Consider the following 17,831-nt stretch of genomic DNA (forward strand, 5'->3'; position numbering starts at 1 on the left):
TTATGACAAGTTTTTGCTTTGAACAATCGTGCCATAAATACTTTCCACCTGATGAGAGTGAAAAGGGTATACAGTACATTTGATAGTGGTGCAGCAAATGTGTCTTGAACGTACATTTTGTAGTTATACAATTCCCAGATAGGCTGATCGATGAAGATGTCCCAGTGAAAATTCCTGGGACACTGTGACGTCATTTGGAGAACCAAGACTTTCCAGGTAAAATTGGGGTGTTTGGTCTCTTTATTGGGTCTTGAATATCTAGCACTGTTATGGAAAATCTAGAGAGTACTGTTCTTTTAAAAAAGTCAATTGAAATCAACCTTAGGAGGCCCAACAGTTTTGGTATTTTTCCTTCTGAGATGAGAGATCTTTGATATAGTGCTTAGGTGAAATTTATTGGTTAACAAACCTTGATTTTACAGTGCCTCTCAAAGAGCTGTTCTGGCATGCATACGCTACTATGTACATAGGAAAGGATGAAAAAAGTTGTAACAACAAAACACCCACAGAGCGGTGAGCACAATCTTCCTAGAAAACAGATGATATTAAATTAGATCCCTGCAAGTGCTCTTCTAATTTTTGATGCCTGCGTTTGCAGTCAGGAACAGCAACTGAAGGCAGGGTGGTTGTAATGGGCTCCTTGCTGCTTTGCCAACAGAACCATTATCATCTGAATTAAAATAAAAATTCTCTCTGGGGAAGCTCATATCGGCAAATAGTCACATGACAGTCAATGCCTGGGGCTGCGAATACAGTGTGCATCTTGTAAAGAGCCACATTCTTTATGCTTTGAGGGAAAGCTTGATTTAAGAGGAGTGAATTGCAGAGTGGGGTTTGCCTCTGTGATGGCAGGCATGGTGATGCTGCAGTGTTGATGGCATGTTTAGTATGTGGATGATTAAGAGAGAAGTAAAATGCATTCGGAAGATCAATTAGAGGAAGACTCATTAACTAGAAGGAAGTTCAGAGCAGATGGGATAGCCTTGACAAAATGAGCCAGAACACACACACAGTTGGGCTTGGTGCGTGGGCTGAATGGTGAGACATGTTTGTTGGAGAGGAGGTTCAGTGAGTGCTTTCCAACAGCTGGTCCTTCCTATTAGTCTTATGAGAGGGAACAGTTTCGGTAGTCACTTGAAATGTTTTGAAGCAGGTGGAATACTATACCCATAAAAACTTTAGTCCTGAATAAAAATGGAGTATAGTTAGTCTGCTCAGTCAACAGTTGTATTTGCAAGGCAAAATGGAAGGTGGGAAGTTGCTTACTCTTTCCCTAAAACAAAGGGAATAGGGCATTTTTCATTTTTTTGCTAAGGGTATGTCGGGAAGGCGGGTATTGTGTAGGTCGCCACTGTCAGAGCTTTAGAATCTCCTCTGGGTCTTCAGAGATTGTCATTCATTATTTTTATAATATACATTTAAATTCTGTTAAATCAAATTAGGTTGTTAAGTTTTTCCCTTCACAGGTGTCTTTGTTGTTGATTTGTTAATGAGGACAGTGCCCCTCCATTTCTCTTGGTTTCCAAAGTGGAGAGTCTGAAGCTTTTCCTCCTGATGTTCCCCCAATCCATCTAGCTTGGTTGGAACTTCCATTTAAAACACTGGATACAACAAGCAATGTAAAAAAGAAGCTACCGTGTGAGTGCAGAGAGTAACACTCATGTATATGTATGTTCAATGTGTTGCATTCATGTGTGTACACAACACACGTGTGCATATATGTGTATGTGCAAGCATGCACATTTACACATACATATACATGAATGTTGCTATGCTGGGGGTAGTCTGAAAAATAGAGCATATTTGCTTATTAGGTAATTAGGTATTGCCCTGTCTGACCATTTTTTATTCATATTGTCAGTGAAAAACTTTTCCCTCAATATTGTCAATTTAAGGAAGCAAGCAAGTAATAAACAGTGAATTGCATTATTTTCTATTCAGCCTATGTTTGCGTACATTTTGTTCCCAAGGTTGGGGGAAGGCAGATAGATTTGTAGGGTAGTTTGAGCTGTTCTAGACAGCCAGTGTTATTTAATGGTTGAACAAGATACTAGTCATCAGGACTTCTGGGTTCTATTCCCAGCTCTGCCAGTAAGTTTAGTCTTGGAAAAGCCCCATCACCTTTCTGTGCCTCAGTTTACCCCTCTTCTACATGTATGTTCTGATATTTACCTACCTTGTAAGGGTCTGATGAGGCTTCATTGATGGTAAATCCTCTGATGAAAGGCACTATGGAAGGATATAAATTTATTAATGAAATGTTCATAATCATACTAATATAATTTCTCCAACGTCTGCTGTACATGTGATTGTTGCTTTTAAATGCAGAGGATAGAAAATGTTCAAATTTTAACAAAAAGTAAATCAAAAGGCTATTTTTTCCAAAGCTGCTCATATAAATACATACAAGGCCTGGAGAAGTTATAAGGTGTTCAGTGATGTTCTCTGGCCCACTGTTCTTAATGTTGTATCAGGTTAATACTTAAGACTGCGTTTTCAGGGTAATAAAAATTCTCACACTAGTAACTTTTTTCCCCTTTCAACAAAAAAAAAGTGAGACTTTTGAGTGAACGGATTTAATGTGCCTGCACGGCAGATGCACTGACACACAAACTGCTGCAGTCTCTGGGGTGAATAATCTCCTCTTTAGATCGTTCCAAAGTACCTATTTATATAATTAACTTATTTAAAACACATACATGATTATTTACACAATGAAGCATGGCAGCTCCAGAGTCATTAGTTTAGCACAGACACTTCTGGGAGCATTTTATTAAATTATTTTTCCTTTTGTTTTCATACCTACTCTTAAAAATATAAAAAGCAAATGACCCAAATAAATCATCCTTTTATTATTTTATGTGACCAAGTAGAGATCACATCAACATGTTCCAATAGAAGATGAGCATAACAAAATACTGAGCAGTTGATATTTCTGCTAGCATTTACCCTTATACACACTTCCTGCCAAGTATTCAGTTTTATACATGTGTGAGGGAGAGAGTGAGTAGTAGGAAGCAAAGATCTATTTTATTCCCCTTGGTTGCAACACCATCAATAGCACCCTTGTATGCTGCTCACTACTCCTCATGCTAACAGAGAACCTTAAAGGGTGCTCTTGGAGTTGGACTCTCTGCATCAGAGGTAAATTCAGTCTTTGTCATTAGCGAAGTGAGTGTTAGGGGAGCAGCTAAAGCCAGATGCCCCATAGACCATTGTTGGCATCAGGGTACAGCAGTGTAAGATTACTTCTGTGCTGGCCAAATGTGTTCAAAGCAGAGAGAGTAAAAGAAGGAAAAATTTAACTTGATTAACATATATGGAAGTCCTTCTCGACAAGGTGGTTAAGTATTTTGGCATTGGACAAAATTTATATAGTTGGTTGAATCCAAAAACCCAAGTGTAGAAGTTTGGCTTGTAACACCCAGAGAGGCGAAGTTTCAGATTTTGTAACACCGCAAATTGGTGTTACAAATTGGCATTGTAATTTTATGCTTAGAATATTACCTGTAGAAATGCTGGAGCTGATGGTCTGAATTCTTCAGCTATTTGTTATGCAATGGCTTGATGTATAATTGATCTGTAGTTCTGGAATCACCATTATATATGGTATATATTTGAGATGACTAGATTTAAAGGTTGCAGAGAGCTGCAGGGCTGGTTTGTGGGTTTTGTTTTGTTTTTTAGTGGTGGATAAAAAACTGCCCTTGTGTATGGCCTTTACAAACCTAAATCACATTCTAGAGTTGCTTTTTAAGATAAACATTTGATATTTCAAGTCCTAAGGTCAAGTGTCATTATCACCAGACTGTGCCCAATACTTTATATCAAAATTCACTGACCTTAAAATCTAACCACTGTGAAGAGGAATATTCACCATTTTATGGATTTTGGTTGCTCTGTTCTTTAAACCCAATGTTCTCATTTTTGTTTTCCCATGTACATATTTTGGTTCAGCTTGATAGCTGGTGTATTTATTTCTTCAAGTCTGTTCATTTCCTACTCCTGTTACATAGGAATCATCTTGCAAAAGAGATCCTAAGTAGTGAAACCACATGTTTGTAGAGGAATGTGACGTCAACAAATCATAAAAATTGAAGGGTATATTTGCTGCTTATTGCATTGGCCAAGCATAATTGAAAACTTCCACTATTATTTTAATTGTTGTTATGCATATTAATATCTGTAGTTTATTATTTTTCATTTTTTATTTTTATTAATAGATATCTGAACTTTGCAGACATTAATAAATCCACACAAGCACTTTTTTAGTGAGTCAAGTAGTAGTAGTCCATTTTACAGAGGTGTTGAGGTGAAGTGACTTGCCCTCAGTGTCTCAATGAGTTAGCATTGGAGTTGGAACTGGAACCCCAAAGTCATGACTCTCCAGCCCACCTGCTGCCAACATCCCAGCTTTCATATAAACCATAGACATTAGAGGTGGAAAAGACTTAACAGATGATCTTGCCAGTTCCGCCAGCCACTGCATAATTGATTTCTGTGCTATGTTCTGCTGAGTTGAAGGACCTCAGTTGTCAGAGAAGATGAAAGAGCATTGCAATCCTAGCGTTACTAGACAGACCAAGTGTGTATTTCTCCAGATATTGCCCAACGTCTCAGGAGCCCAAAGGTCAAGCTTTATTAGCTTTAACTAGCTTTAACAAGCTTTAACTAGCGGAATCTTGTTTAATATGGAGGTGCACCACATGGAGGCTAGAAGCCCCTGCATCTCAAAGGAAGGCAGCTCTGATAAAGATGAAGTACCACATGCTGAAAAAATAGTCTCTTTGGCTCACATCTCAGTATGGGGGTTAGGGCTGCATTGTAGAACTCTGTAGGCTACATTTGACCCACAGGCTGCACTTTAAGCAAGACAGAGATATATAAGATGCAACAACTGAGCAAACTGGAGGAAGGGGTGTGTAGCCCAGTGATGCAGGAGCAGTCTTACATACTCCTCAAATTATAAATACATTAATCTCCAGGAGACGTACATTTGAGCAAGAGGATACCGCATAAGGGTGATTCTATCTCAATAGGGAAAGTGCTGTGTGCTCCAAACAGCAAATCATATCTCCTTACAATAGGCTTGAGTATTAAATGCTCTGTGCCTCTGCATTTCCCTCCGACTTCACTGGGCGCTATGGTTTTAGACCTGGCTAATTTGATTTACCAAGGGGTGTGTGTACACACGCACACATACACACACAATGTGCATCTTATTTTTTTCTCAGTCCTACTACAGATCACACTGTACCTCTGTCTAGAGGCAATGTATGTGATATATAACCTAAAATACTATCCTATCTATCCATCCAATCTATCTATCCATCTAATTAGGGTGACCAGATAGCAACTGTGAAAAAACAGGACAGGGGATGGGGGGGGGGGGGTAATAGGTGCCTATATAAGAAAGAGTCCCAAAAAACGGGACTGTCCCTTTAAAAACGGGACATCTGGTCACCCTATATCTAATCTATGTTGTGTGTGTGTAAAATTTCCCATATTGGCTTTTTGTGGGATAGCTCACATATTTCTATGTAAAAAACAGTATCAAAAGTGTGGAAAAAAACTTTAGTAAAAAGAAATTGGCCCATTTTCAAGAGAGAAAAATTCATTTTTTTATGAATTTGGAGAAAAAGTCATTAAATCAAACTGAATGAAAAATCATCAGACTTGAAGGTTTTTTATATGTTTTTAAATATTTTCTGTGGCCCTAGTTATTACTGCTTGCCTGAGGGAGTAGAGACTCAAAAGAAAGATATGGGTTTGCCTCTAGAATGAATACTTCACCCTTGCAAATAGTCTATCGGGTGGGCAAAACATTCACCCAGTATTTGCAGAGTTATCAGCTAATCGTCCCATTGAAAAGAAGGAGCTTTTGTCACCACAGAGAACCAATAGCTGCTGTGACTCTGTTGGAAGTCTGTGCAGACACCATCTCAGTAGTGTCTATCTTCTTTGTGAGGCCATATAGGCTCCAAACATCTTCTAGCACCAACTGGAGATGTAATGCCCTTGATTGTACTGACCTGCTCTTGTAACGTGGTAAGACAATACTAATGATAATTACTGCTGAGTCAACATGCAGTGACTTCCATGTGAATTTTCCCTTGGAAATCCACAATCTTGTGGGGAGAATGCCAAGAGTAGCTGTTCTCGAATTGCACTCCTTCCTACCTACAAAACATCTTTCCCAGCTTCCGTTTGCTGTGTCTGCTTGACTTGATGAATTCACCTTGATTTTTGTGTGGGCCTGTTCTGCATAGGTTCAAGGGTCTGGTCTTGCATCCCTGGAGCCCTCAGAGTTCATCTGTCACCAGTGCTTATATGGCTTCCCTTTACTATAGTATCTGAGCACATCATAATCTTATGTATTTATCCTTAAAACATGCTTGTAAGGAAGGGAAGTGCTATTATCCTCATTTTACAGAGAAGGAAGCTGAGATGCCAGACAGTCAAAGTGACTTACACAAGCTCACAGAGGAAATCTGTAGCGCAGAAGGGCTTGAACATGGATCTCCTGAGTTCCAGTCTAGCACCTTAATCAGTAATGCTCTTTCTTCTCATTACCCTGAAATCAGTTGGACTGGGGAGACGACCAAGGAGTATGGAAACTGAGGCTAAAGGAGGGTTCACCCTATACTTCAAAACAATATTGATCATTATATTTGCCTGTGATGGTGGTTTGTTAAGAAAACTGAGCATGAATGAATGGTCTTGTACTCTGTATATCATACCACAGTACTGGTAAAAAGAACTATTCATCTGATTAGAAAATTCTCCAATTTAATATTGCCTTAAAAGCAAAATACTGTGCAGAGGCTCACTGGGACTGTGACAGATGAGCCTTCTGTGTCCAATTGCATTTTATTTTATGTTTATTTGTTTGTTTGTTTGCTTCTATTCTGTGTAGCTATCCTAAGCTCTTAGTGGTAACAAAGCTTTAAATCCACATAGTCCATAAAGCACAACAACAAATAACAAAATAAACAATTGCAATGCTTGTGTACATTTGCTTGCATATAAATAAGATAAACCCTTCACATTATTTCCCTTGCCCTCAAACTAACCTCTTTCCAAATGCCTGGAGAAATAAAGATGGCTTTTTCAGCACACCCTGTTGGTTAGCAAATCTGGCTATAAATTAGCCCTTCCCTCCCCCAAAATGCAAATTGGCTGCCTTCTGCAATTTAATGTTTCAAAACTAAAAGAGCGACCATAAATGACAAGAGTGCTGGATAATGATTTATAAAGATATTCACTCTCAAGAAAGTGGCTGACAGCATTATTTTAAATATCTAGTAAAACAAAAGCTGGGAAAAGGTAATGAAATGTGAAAAGTTGCTCCTAATCCATAGGAAATCCCGTTTGTTGTGCATGATTAAAAAAGCATTTGTTTTCTCTAAAATGAATGCTTAGTGCCAGCATTGCAGCCTAGTGGCGTGAGCACGGATGATTCTTAAACATGGCCATTTATAATACTTAATAGAGTGGTTCTGTAGAATACTTGAGTATTTTTTTTTCCAAATAACAGGCCACTTCCTTCTTGTTCTCTATTTAGTAAGTTCAAACACATTCACGTAGATATTTTGGCAGAGAGGTGTATCCCTTTCTGTGTAGCTGAGGTATTTATATGGTCCCCATTACCATAGTGTCTAGGCACTTTACAATATTTAATCCTTGCAACACCCCTGTAAGGTATAGCAGGGCTGCTATTCCCATTTCACAGACTCAGTAACTCAGCACATAAAGGCTAAGTGTCTTGCCTAAGGTCACGCAGAAGTTAGTGGTTAGAACATTGAATCCAAGCCTCCTGAGTCTCAGGCTAGTGACCACTGGACCATTATTCCTCTTTTTTTCCCCCATTGCATCTCCCACTTTACTTCCCCAAATCAGGCAATGCTTACTCCTTCTGCTGTCAGGGCTGGATAGGAGTGACCCACATATCTGAATTGCAATCCACGTGGCAGATGAAGGTTTTTCCTGTTGACAGTTGAACATGAACCCTATTTAGTTGTAGTTGGTAGGTGAGTATGAACCTGCAGTCAAGACTTGGGGGCTAAGGTAGGGGATGTTAAAGACCATTTGGGGAGCAGATCATTAAAAGAGGCATACAGGTGCCTATAAACCACAAATAAAATAATGTTATTTCAGAAAGTTGTGCAGTAGAAATAAATTGCCCAGGATCAGGTTGTAGATCCTCTTGGTTTGGGTTTGCATGTGAGCTTCACAGTAATGTATTTCCTGGGGTCCACAGAAGAGCTGGGAAGCTAAATCTAACATTTTCATAGCCTGTACATCTATTTTTGTTCTGTGATTGATAGAATGAATAATCAAACCCAAAATACCATTAAGATCAGCAATCTGTGTATACATACTTAAGCAATACTGTCTGGCTAGAGATGTGTCTATCCCTCAGTGTATATGTACATGATGGCATGCCAGTACACATCACATGCATATATGTATGTGTGCACATCCATATATATGTGCATGTTCTCATGGTATGTTAGTAGAAGCGAAGCAAATATATGTCTGTGTCTGTATATGCATGTATGCGTTAACACTGTGTGTATGCAAAGAGAAAGCAACTATGTGTATGTGTTTTCCCAGCATATATGTAAGGAGAAAGCAAACTCTCAATCAAATAAATAGTGAGAGTGGAAAAAAGATGAGATTGCATTTGATTATGAGTCTGGCAGCAGATGTTCTACACAAATCTAGCTCGCTGCATCCAGTCTGTTTCCATGGTGATGGAATCAGTAATTGTTAAGCTCAGGCGCTCTCCCCTCCTCTTCTCCCAGCAAGGTGGAAGCTGGATATGAGTCTGAACTCTCCCTAGATAATTGCCAGGCCCTAAAAAATAGCAGGAGGGCTGACGGAGTAGGAGATACAGAGACAGGGAGCTATTATTTTTCTCTCTATGATACTAGAAGTGAGGCGCTCTTCCTAGAAAATATAGTGTCTGAAGATGCTAAATAAATGGGCAGGAGTTTCCCTGAAATGGAGGTTCGCTGTGATTGGCTGCTGTTTCCTATGTTCTTGCCAATTGGAGCACAATTCGTTTCCAGCACTCTAAACATAAGCAAAGCTACATGCTTATTCTTTTGGACTTGACGTATACACCAGGCAAAGGTGTGCAAAGGAAGGGGTCTCCTGTCACATAGCTAAACTGAAAACGGATCTCATTAAAGAGCTTCATCGGAGACCATCTGCTATTGAAGCACGTTGTTCCTTCCATAGAAAGCATTAAGTCATTTCCTTGCTGTAGTATAGGAGGCAAATTTGTCATCGGGAACGATGGAACTACAGGATCTCTGTAAGTAAATCTCTGTGTATACTTATCCTGCTATTTCAGTCTGAGAACAGATCAATAAATAGTTTATCCGCCAAGAAAGAGGAAAGCAGATTAGCAACAACTGTAAATAGCACAAAGAGGGGCTTTTTGTGTGTTCGTTTCACATCTAGATAGATATGGTTTTATTAATGTCTCTAGACATCAGACGTACAGTAGTTATCTATTAGCTGTTCGTATTGCCTTGGGTTATCGGTTAGCATAATTAGGATTAGTATATGGAAGGGTTTTATATTTTGCTAGGTAATTCAGACTGTTTCTCTATTTTAATAAAGAAAGTGAGTCTCTTATACCAAACTACAGAAAACTGCAGGCGCAAAAGTAGGAGCTGCACCTGTGTGGTCACCAATGTTGTATTGTCGGCAGGCACATTATTATAATAATAATTTGTAAGGCACTAGTTCAGACATCCAACCAAAAACAATCATTAGTTGTTGATCATCCATCACTGTTCTCAACATAGTGAATCATGCCTTCACTGCCCTTTATTTCAGTTATTTTTAAAAATTAATTTCAGCAGCAAGCTCTCTTCTATTTTTAAGCTCTGAGACAGGAAGGAGCCCTTTGTTTCTTCACTAAGCAGGTGAGTGCAGGGCAAGCACAGAGAGTTCCCTCCTTTCCTCAGGAGGGGGCATACATTGGAATTTGATTCTCCTGTCTCTTGTGACTTGTCAGTTTAGCTCCTGTTAAGTAGATGCTGCACAGTTAGAGTCAGTGGGGGAAATTCATCAGTCAGTTGAAGTCAGTGGAGTTACACCAGCCATGAATTTGACCCATCCTTATTTCTATTTGATCAGGTACTTCTCATTGGACTGAGAGCTTTGCTGCTCAAAGCTCTTGGGTGACTCTCACAGTGCGCAGTTCATTTATCTGGGTCACATTGGAGAATTTTCCTTTGTGGCTATATCTGGCCATGCTCTTTGGGAGTTATCATAACCAACCCTAATGTAAATGCAGAATGAAGTTGCTTCTAGGTCCATTTTCAGCATGGTGTGTGCACGTGGGGAGTTAAGCACACAATTTCCTTTCCTGATGCTAAGAACTAAGATCTAACGTGCTACACTGCTGCCTGAAAATTTCATCCCAAGAGTCTCCTTTTCAGACACTGCTAAACTGAACAGTTTTTCTCTCTAGATATTTCCTCACATATTGTGCCAGGCAGAGGTACTGTACAAGACTCATTCCTTCCGTGCAAGGAATAGAGCAGGAGTGACCAAACTTACTGGCCCTCTGAGACACATACGACAATCTTCAGAAGTTTGAGAGGCACAAGGCACACCTGTTGGGAGCCGGGGGTTGAAACGTCAGCCCTGCTCCTGCTGAAGCCCGAGCCCTGGCAGATGCACGACGCAGGGCTGAAGCCCCAAGACCCCCTCCTCGCTGGGCAGAAGCCCTGAGACACACCTCCCCACTGGGCAGAAGCCCCTACTGCACCATCCCACTGCAAGGCAGAGGTCCTGAGCTTCCCCTGCCCCCCACAGTCTGGTAGGTGGAGAATGAGGGGAGCGGGGGGGAATGGGGGGCTCAACGAGCCGCATTTTAATGGTAAAAGAGCCACAGTTTGTCCGCTCCTGAAATAGAGCCTGGTTAGGATGTTATGGCTGGAAAAGGAATTTGTGTGTGTGATTTTTCAAGAACTCTCTGATTAAAAATGATTTTTTTTTAAATATAGAATGTAGGATTCCATTATATTACTACAGTCAAAATGTCTCTTAATGAAAGGTGGAGTTGGCTCTTTTAATTATTTGTGAACATTTAACCCAATTCATTGCTAATTCCAGAAGACCATAGGTTAAGTTTGAATTCTTGCTGTTTGTGATCACTACAGTATTGGTCACTGCTTTCTACATTTACCAGTGATCCTTGGGGCATCTTTTATTAAAATAGTGTCCCCAGATATTCTGTGACAGTTTCACTACAAAGTCACTTTCCTGGTCTTTGCAAAGAAGAGAGATGATATGTTTGCAACCATTGTCTATTACTGGGAAATTTCCCCTCAGTGCTAAATGGCACAAAGTGATGAAACACTATTATCTCCTTTCCAGAATTTAGTTATCTGCTATGCTACTAGGCAGCTTATTCATCACTAAAAACATCACCACAGATGACAGCCTAAGCAGAGAGAGGTGCCCACTCGCAATCTTAGAGGTGGTCCCTCTGTGTCAGGGCTGAGACACATTGGAAGCACAGTTGCCAACTTTCACGTGGTAAATAAGCACCCCGACTTTAACAATAAGCCAAAAATCAAGCTAGTCCCATTTAAAAACAAGGCCAAAACAAGCCAATCCCTAAGAACCCCAACACTCTACGTGACTAGATTCCCCCGGCATGCAGTCTGGGATGTGGTGGGCCAGCTGTACACCCCGACTCTCTCTCCTGCTTGCCCCTTACCCCTGCTTGCTCCTCCTCCCCCCTTGCCCCGCTTGCTGGGAGTTGGTCAAAAAAAAGAACGAACAAGCTACAAGCCAAACAAGCTACAAGCCAAAAACTAGCCAACAAGCAACTCTCAAGCCAATTAAGCCAAAACCAAGCCCAATTTCTGCGTTTTTTTTCACAGGTTTGGCATGTCTGATTGGAAGGACAGCTGGGTGTAGTGCCCGGAGTTTACCTCTCTGTGCTGTAATTTCCAGAGCTGTCCTTCTGACCACCTTTCACAGGCACTGAAATACACACTTAAATTCCATAAAACAAAGCTTTCTACTTTCTGCTGTCTTAAGACTGATAATATTTGTGTTAGAGAGAAATATATTGTAAGGTTATTATAATGCTAAGATGTTATCTGAATTCTTGCTAATGCTTCACAAATGTAGTTCAAACAGAATATAAATGTGTCTAGTTCAGTCACTATCATTAACCAAATACTATTTGACTGACAGAATTCCTATATCTCCTATAACCTTGTTTGAAGGGATTTGTTTACTTGTCTATCCCGATACATTAGCAGATAAAAGGAAGGGGTGGGGAGAGAGAGCCTTTAATTGCTAAGCTTTGGGTAGTGGATCATAACAGTCTATCTTATGACTTCAACCCACTGTGGTGGCTGAGTTAGAAAAATCAGTGCTGCAATTTAAGACACATTTTGAAGTAGATTTTTGGCCTTATGGTATACAGAACAGTTGTTTACAGTCAGTAGAGGCATGCTGCATATTAGACTCTAAGCAAACCATGTCAGAGTCACAGACAATAAGGATTCCAGCAACAGAAGAGCAGGTGGACTTCACTAAGGATTGTGGCATGTTGGCAGCAATCAGGACATATAGTGCTGAAGGATGCCATCTTGGGGTAGCTTTAATTTCCTGGGTAGACTTGGAAAACACTGTTCAGTGGGCTCCCGTGTCTTTTAAAAAATGCTTTCAGTGGAGCTACACCAGTTTCCACCAGCTGTGAATCTGGCCCACATTTTTTGCTTACATTTTTCTTGGGAGATAAGCTGTAAGACCTTATTGCAAAGACCTTTAATTGTTTCCCCTTTCCTGCAGCAAGAAGAACACAGAAAATACATACAAAACCAAATGGAGTAGACGTACAGTAAATTGCTCCTAGCTGTTGACTTGACACAACTTGCTTTCAGATATGTGCATTTACTGTGTTAACTATTTCTCTGTGGTTCGTAGTACACTTGGAGAGCCTCATTTACATAACATTAATCTTTACTGGGCAAATACAGCAGAAGGCTAGAAGGGATGCTTCCTTTAACAGAGAAACAGTAGAGCAGATGGCTGCAGGTTTTACACAGTTTCTGTATATTTTTACACAGTTAAAGATATTTAATTGGAGTATTTCATTTTTCCCTGGAACATAACCCTCATTTCACTTCAGTGGAAACACTGTAGCCATTGCCAACCCAGGTGAACTGTTCACTGCATTGATGCTAAAACCACCAGTGTCATCCTTTTGCCTACCTCATGTTTATTTTCACCCTATTAATCAAATAAGTTGACACAGCTTGTTTGTAAAGCCAAATTCCATTTGCCAGGTAGTAGTGGGAAAGATAAAATCACAGATTACCTTGAATAAAACTGCCATGGATGATAACCTCAAATCAAAGCAGGTTCTATTTTTGTTTACTGTTGTGGTAAAAATTAAGTTTTTAAGGAAAAGTTAATTTAAGTTTAAAAAAAAAAAGAGAGAGAGAGGACCTTAGAAGACCTGTCCAAATTCAAATACTGCCCAATAACAGAGAGATTCCTCTTCTCCTTTCTTTCCAAACACGCAAGTACACCTTGTATAGTGTTTGCACACAGGTGCAAGTGTACACACGCACACACAGAGAAGTAGTCAGCACAGAATGAAAATGGAACAGCAAGAAAACAAAAGATTGAATCACCAAAGCCCATTGATTAGCTTGACGCCCATTTTGTTCAGCATTTTGCAGCATTAATCTAGAAAACGTCTATGCTTCACAAAAGTTTTCTGAACAATAGGAACTGTCAACTCTGGCAGATTTTACAGAGCTGCCATTGTTCCTGCATTGTCTTAAAGCTCTAGGTGACATGCAAAAAGATTTTTGGCAGTTGTTCAGGAATGGTCTAGTCACGTGTTCCTTACCTCACATATGTCATTTGCAATTAGAGTGCAGCTTAGCATAGAACTTTAGAAGCACGCTTAACCATCCCAGTGTTTTAATTTTATTGTATCCACTTAATTTTTTTTCTGAAAAGATCACTTTTGACTGTTCTCAATTACAAAGATCTTAAACCCTGACGGTTTAAAAGCAAGCCTGACAATACAAACCGGAATGATTTGGAATTGTGTAGTATAAACATACATGTTCGAGTTCTAGTTGGGTCACCCACTTTCTCTCTTACAGCTAAGGCCTGATTCCCATCTGACACAGGTTTTACAGTGGTGTAAATTCATCAATTTCAGTTGAACCACTTCTCATTTATACCACCATGAGAACAGAAGTGGGTTCTTTGAGGGTTTGGGAAGGTTAGGGAGGCTGCAAAAACAATTCATCTATCTCCTCCTTGTAAGACTCATCCAGAATGACCCCAATAACCACTACCAGGTCTGTTTGATTATGCCCATATCTAGTGGACAGTCAACTTGGTACCTTCTTTTCGATCAACATAAAAATGCCTTCTGTGCTGTGTGGTGGCCTAACTGATCCATGGTCATCTTAGAAGAGTGCAGAGACTTCCCTGGGCCACCTTCCTCAATAAGCATACCATGCATCTGATCCTTTAAAAAATGTACTTACGATGGGAAGGCAAAGAATATCTCCACAGAGTCAGCCCCACTCCCTTTGGCATCCCACTAATTCACAAAGAGATTTGGCCAGTTAATCCCAGCTGCTGACACATCAAACACCAACATTTAAAAAAAATCACCCAAAAGCCCATCCCAAACCCCATTCACATGAGAGAGAGAGAATGAGAATGTATGGAGTCAGATTCTTGGTACAAAAAGAAAAACGCTATTTTCCCCTCACCTCCTGCAATGATCCAGAAACACCAAAAACCAAACCACAGCCCCTTCTAAATAATAATAAGAATCAATAAATGAATAATATACGAAATAATAAAATAAAGCCACTGCCATCCACAAAATGCATCTTCCAACATATAACATTCTCCTCTTCCCGTCCTCACAACCAGCACTGGCATTCTTGAAGGGACTGTGATGGACAGCAGCAGGCATCACTAGCATACAGCGGAGCCTTAAATGTTAGAGCTTCCCTATCCTGTCCTGAGGTTCCCAGAGGCTACGATGGATGGCAGCAAAGAGAAGGTGTCAGTGTATAGAACAGTCTTAGTGTAATAGGTACCCCCCGTCAACTGGAAATGCTGCTCTTTGGTGGGGAGGGGACAACAGTAGTAACAGCATCAAGCAGAGTAGCCATCTTTATATTAGTTTCCCCTCTCCCGGAAGTGATGTCAGGACATTGGGTAACTGTCTGGGGGCTTCCATCTGCTTTCCTTGCTGATGTGGCAGCATGTTTGCAGTGTCTGTAGGGGAGGGGGGTGATTCTGGGGACCTACAGCTTTCCTCACCAATATCAATCCTCTTCTCTGCTCTACTTTCCACCATCTAGTACCCTCCCTCCTTTCCCGGAGGGGCTATGCCTACAGTTGGCAAATACTGCTATAGCTGGCAAAGCAGCAGCAATCGTCCCCTTGTATGAGAGGAAGTGTGATTTATCAGTGAGGACAGTAGCCTAAAATACAGGAGACCTAGGCTGAAGAACCTTTTCTAGTAATGGGGGTCATATAAGTATATAGTAAGTATAAGTATAAGTCATATAAGTACCTGAGATAGACTGATAGCATTATTTCCCTTTTTACAACACTTCCGAGTGCAGTATATACATTCACTTATAATAAAGATTCAGTTATCCCCCCCAAATAATGAGGCCCATGACGTTCATTTAGAAAAGCAAAGTGGCAGATAAGCAGTAGTCCTGGGTGCCAGTAACCTGCAGAGTTTGTAAGCTCAGTGGGAGAGCTTGTAAACTCTGCAAGAGAAAGCCCTTTTCCTGCAGACTTTACAGTATGAACTCTGGCAGGCTCATCCATTTTATGAATTCAGTGCATAAAGTGTAATACCTATAAAAACATGCCAAAGTCAACCATACGGTGGACACAACATATGTGACTTTCAGATAATCAAGAACTTTGGTTAGCTTGGATTTGGAAAGTCAAGGCTCTACTGTACTGTGCTAATTCAATCTTGTACTGTGATAAAAAGAAGATTAATATTAGTTCAGTGTCAAATTAATGTGTCAAACAATGTACTTTGAATCTGAATTGGTGGACTACATTTGTCAGTGCTATTGTTGTAGTGAAGAAAGTGCTCATTGTATAGCTAGGAACCACAGTCTAGTCGTCTTCATTTCTTTTTGTACTTTAGTTGCCTCATAATGTGAAACATCACGCTGAGAAAAGCTTTTACAGGTATATGTTTCAAGATCCACCTCCTAAAGCACGTTTGATGCCGCACAAAAGGTTTTTCAAGGGAGGTTTTCGAATATAAATAACCTTGCAGCCTGACCTATGGATCCACTTCCAATTTGCACTTCAGAAAAGGTTTCTACCCAGACACCATTACGACTGATAAAGAGAAAATTAGAAACCATGTCTGTAGCAGTGCCATTTTATCCTGGCACCCACAGTAATGAATGGCTAAAAGTGGGGGAGATGGTGAAAAGATTTGAATGGATTCACACTTATAAAAAGAATACATCCACGGATGCTAAGAATTAATGGAGTAGCTTCAGGGTAAGATACAGCTGATGTGACAGTGTTTCTTTCTTAGCCTCACCAAGGTAATTTTGCAGAATTGAAAAAAAAAAAAAACAATGAAAGGTTTTAGATATTCTTCGAAATTTTACTGTGATAACACTCTGATGCTATCTTTGGGCTGGATCATTGATTTATGATCTAAAGAGAGTCACAGTCTTCCCCCCACCCCCACCTCCCACAGTTTCCCTGCTGCTCTGGGGAGGTAGTGACCTGTGATGGGTCTATACCAGTCACAGCGCATGCTTCCTAAAGCACCGATGTAACTAAACCACTGCACGCATTTGAGGATGGAGTCGAGGCTCCATCCGCTCCCAACCTTTCTTGCCCACCTGTGTGAGAGGGGGACAAAGCAACACTGCAGAGCTTGCTTATCCCAATGTGTAGGAAGTTAAGTTTATACTCAAGGGAGTATAAACTGGGTGACTGGTGCAACAAAATGGCAGATTAAATTCAATGCGGATAAATGCAAAGTAATGCACATTGGAAAACATAATCCCAACAATACATATAAAATGATGGGGTCTAAATTAGCTGTTACCATTTAAGAAAGAGATCTTGGAGTCGTGGATTGTTCTCTGAAAACATCCACTCAATGTGCAGTGGCAGTCAAAAAAGCTAACAGAATGTTGGGAATCATTAAGAAAGGGACAGATAATAAGTCGGAAAATATCATATTGCCTCTATATAAATCCATGGTACGTCCACATCTTGAATACTGTGTGCAGAAGTGGTTGCCCCATCGTAAAAAAGATATCATGGAATTTGAAAAGGTACAGAAAAGGGAAACAAAAATAATTAGGGATATGGAATGGCTTCTGTATGAGGAGAGATTAATAAGACTGGGACTTTTCATCCTGGAAAAGGGATGACTAAAGGGGGGGGGGGGGATATGATAGAGGTCTATAAAATCATGAGTGGTGTGTAGAAAGTAAATAAGGAAGTGTTATTTACTCCTCTTCATAACAGAAGAACTAGGGGGTCACCAAATGAAATTAATAGGCAGTAGGTTTAAAATGCACAAAAGGAAGTGTTTCTTCACACACTGCACATTCAACCTATGGAACTCTTTGCCAGAGGATGTTGTCAAGGCCAAGATTATAACAGGGTTCAAAAAAGAACTAGATACATTGATAAAGGATAGGTCCATCAATGACTATTTGCCAGGATGGGCAAGGATGGTGTCCCTAGCTTCTGTTTGCCAGAACCTGGAATGGGCGACAGAGGATGGA

General features: G+C 40.3%; 1 protein-coding gene across 4 annotated transcripts in view; it reads left to right on the forward strand.

The window, feature by feature from the left end:
* Positions 1 to 17,831, forward strand: part of ELMO1 (engulfment and cell motility 1) — a 413,997-nt gene that overhangs the window by 297,592 nt on the left and 98,574 nt on the right. The window contains exons 1-2 of one of the 4 annotated variants that reach the window (XM_073332878.1): positions 8,824 to 9,322; positions 10,493 to 10,843. The exons of 2 other annotated variants lie outside the window; for them this stretch is intronic. The gene's annotated coding sequence lies outside the window, so the exon portion shown is untranslated. Of the gene's footprint in view, positions 1 to 8,823; positions 9,323 to 10,492; positions 10,844 to 17,831 lie in introns of those variants that run through there. One more of the 4 variants, XM_073332877.1, reaches the window with a different exon arrangement.

Source organism: Lepidochelys kempii, chromosome 2 (genome assembly GCF_965140265.1).
Source record: "Lepidochelys kempii isolate rLepKem1 chromosome 2, rLepKem1.hap2, whole genome shotgun sequence".
Taxonomy (NCBI): Eukaryota; Metazoa; Chordata; order Testudines; family Cheloniidae; genus Lepidochelys; species Lepidochelys kempii.